This window comes from Trachymyrmex septentrionalis, unplaced genomic scaffold (assembly GCF_001594115.1).
Source record: "Trachymyrmex septentrionalis isolate Tsep2-gDNA-1 unplaced genomic scaffold, Tsep1.0 scaffold109, whole genome shotgun sequence".
In the NCBI taxonomy this organism is placed as follows: Eukaryota; Metazoa; Arthropoda; class Insecta; order Hymenoptera; family Formicidae; genus Trachymyrmex; species Trachymyrmex septentrionalis.
Window position 1 is genome coordinate 853,463 of NW_017304217.1, and position 3,908 is coordinate 857,370.

Here is a 3,908-nt window from a genome sequence, read left to right on the forward strand (position 1 = left end):
GAAGTTAATGAAGAAACTTTTCACTTTTTACTTTTCATCCTAAAGAAAAAAGTTTCGTGATTGATACCCAGGAATGTGGCTGCCTTCAGCAAATTGAAATTACAGGTTAGGATAGATTAGCTGGATTTCCTTCCCATAAAATATAATTAACCCTTTCGCCTACAATATTGTATGAGACTCGTGGTAAACAAATCAGGCCAAACATGAGTATCACGGGTGAGAGCCGTGATATGTCATTCATACAAAGCTTAATTTGTTTTTTAATTTGTAAGAGAAAAGTATGGCAAAAGGTTAATAAAATTAAGTTTTACTAAAAAATTAAATCAAATTTTTTCAGAGACGCTATATCGTGTAGACTGTTATATTTGTATATGATAAAGTATTCTCGTAATAAAGTATGCAAGTGTGTGTACGTATATTATTAAATTACTTCACATTTAATTATTATACAATTTTCATGCAATATATTATTTTTTCATATATAATTATTCAATTACAATTTTCATATAGTATTTAATCAATTATTATTTTTAATTTACTTATTATCCATTTTTAATTTACTGTTTACCCAGTAAACGAGAATGGATTAAAATGGATTAAAATTTTTTTCTATGCGAATGCGTATTTTAAATAACAAATACTTTTTTTTGGATTTAATTGGATGCAATTGGATTGAAAAAGTGCAATTTCTATTCAAAATTTTGAATTGAACAGTATTTACAATGCACAAAAAAAGCTAATATTATTTTAGATTGAAAGGCGCAGAGATATGCTCCATGCAATTCCTGGAAATGAATAAAAATGCATTCAGAATTGAAAAGCATTCATTTTAACATTTCTGAAAATCTGAATCTATTTCAATTTATTTCAATCCATTTTCGTTTGCTGAATAATATTATTATTATTATTATTATTAATGTGAATATTATTTTTATAAAATAAGTTTGTTAAAATTATATTATTATATAATTCTGATTTAAAAATATAATTGCTATAAACAATTTTCATGACACGACCAAATTATGTCTTTTTTTTTTTTTAAATCATTCTATAGCTTTATAAAAACTCAAATTTATAAGCGTCTTTTTAATCCATAACATGACGGTGAGTCATGTGACCTGGGACCCACTACATCAAAGGTGCCGATGCTCAGTGTCCCTACTGTATGTACTTATACGGTGTTGTTGATTGGTTCCACCATTAACAGTCAATTGACGCTATCGTTAACTAGCGACAGCCAATGGCAGGATAATCCTAGAAAAAAGTGCGGTTCTCAATGGCTGTCGCTAGTTAACGATAGCGACAATTGTCGATAAAATATTTAGAGAATCCCGCAACAGCAGTATAGATAAGTATACATATTATACAGATATATTATTATATAGATGATTGCATATTAACACGCTGTAAATCATATTTTTGCTCACTTGTACAATTCTATTCTACTCTATCTTTTATCTGGGATTATTTAAATAATTTGAATTCAACTCTTGTCGCGTATAACAGCAAGCAGTTATTTGAATTGCGCAGCAAACGAATACATAACGATACATTTCTGATTTTGTTAATGGCGGACGGGCATGCGCGCGAATGTAGTGTTCAGACTGTTATAGGAACTCTATGCCACATATGGTAAACTATTCATTTCTAGCTTTCAAAGTGCCATTTTATGCGACGCTAAAACGCTTGACGCTCGTTTCGTTCATGTTCACTTTATGTAATTTTATCTATGGTCGACGCGAAAAAGTTCGTTTTCATCCAACTTTCTAGCGTTGGCGGGTTAATTCTTGTAAAATAAAATTTATTTTGTGCATTTTTAAGTGGAAATTATTACTCGTACGCCTCCTTATTGAACACGTTTAAATTAACATTCGAACTTTGTTATATTAATTGGCGCTCTTACGTTTATTTTCAATGCTTATTTTTAGTCCCCTTGTCATATTTTAACGTTCAATTTGAAATGACACGTCATGTTGTACACTCAAAGATTTCGATTCTTTCCCTCGGTTACTTTTTTAAAACTCCAAAAAATTCAGGTTATTTCGTCTTTACGTTAAATTTAGTTGTAAATGGACGTAAGATTTATTCGTGTCGTTAATCGCGCACGGACTATGAGCATTAAAATGTAGAAAAGCGGTCATTTTTCAGTTCGTGAAAATTTCCGAGGGAAAAAATCGAAGTCTTTGGGTGTATGTACATACACCATATCAGAAGAACGATAGAAATTTAATATACAACTTTTTTAAACAATAATATGATTTTGAATTGTTATTTCTGAGTTTCATTTTTTTGTTTCCCATTGAGGTGAGTCATTTGATTTAATTATTTGATATTTTTCTTGTTTCATAAATTGTAAATTTGCTGCAGTGTAATGAATGCTGCATTTCTGCCAACTTGTAAGTGACTTATTGCTCTCAATGGATGAATTTTGAATTTGTAATCGCTGATGAAGACTCCAAAGTGAGCCGAAATATTCAAAATAAAATGAAAATAATCATTAACATCTAAGGATTATCTACTTCTCCTCACATCTACAACAGTGTATGACTGTCATTAACCTCATCTGAACTTTTATTACTTTTTATTTTTATTGTTTATTAATATTTATTAAAAATAATTAATTAATTATAAACATGTTTATCTTATCCGATGCCATTCGTATTTTATATTTTCTTAATCGAAAGTTTCTCGAAATATTGCATGCTCTCATTCTATTTTGCAGACATATTTACCGCCATTTATCGCTATTTACCATTGCTTGCTTGTTGTTCGGTTCAATTCAACGACATATATATCTAGACCAAGCATTCTCATGCTTTTCAGTAGTGAGGATTGAAGCCGGAAATTGAGGAGTTCCGCACAATAAAAGGAACAGACAACAGAGAATAATCCCAGATCCTCATACGAACAACAGCATTTTGACATCAAACGCTAATTGATGAAAAACAGATGACGGAGGTAAATTTTACCCCCACAATCGGCTTTGCGAGGGAAAAACTTGGCAACGGAGGATGGTAATGAGCCTCAAAGGAAGAGATACGGTCATAGTAGCATTAAGGGACTGGGGCTGTGTAATCCGATGCCCGATCATCGACATGTATATATTGGAGGATTGATTCTGGGAGATGAATTGGCAAGCCATCCCTTGCGGACTTGCCTACCTTGGCCTCGTCGGACTAAGACCCAAGTGACTCCGGAAAAGTAAGGCACTCATTAAGACTCTGCTAGGAAGGAGAGAAGGATGGATACGGATCTTCGAGCCCGTAGAAACCTATGGTATTGTCATCACGCTTGAATTGAAGTGTGAAAGCGAAGATGATATGAGCAGCCTGCAAGATCTGCTCATTACCATGAGGTATGCTCAGCATACCAATGCGCAGATAGTGCTAGCAATACCTGGCATCCAATAATAACATAAGTCTACATCTTCATCCTTATGATGATAATATTAAGACATTTTATATATTCTATACCTTATATTATGCCCACACATGTACTATTATTATATAGAATTCCCTTTATTTTCATTATATTATTATAATTATAATTGTAACATACTGTCTACACATATACCAACATAGATTTATAAGTATTATGTGAACCTTTTATCTATCCTTTTTCTTATTTTTATATTATTAGACTAATTACATCTTTAAATTAATTATGTTAACATTATATTGTATTATTCTTGAAGCTTCCACGGATGCTTTCTATATAAAAGGTATGCGTTTCGCGGGTTTCTTCCGTGTCCAGATCCATTCTTGAAATGCCAACGTTTCGTGAACCTTGCAGTCCACTTCATCAGGGCGAAGAGCAGCCTATGTGGGATGCGGGGGGGGGGGGGGGGGGAAATGGGGAAGCCCTAATGCAAGTTGTGCGAAACCGACAAATTCCCCCCCCCCCCCCCC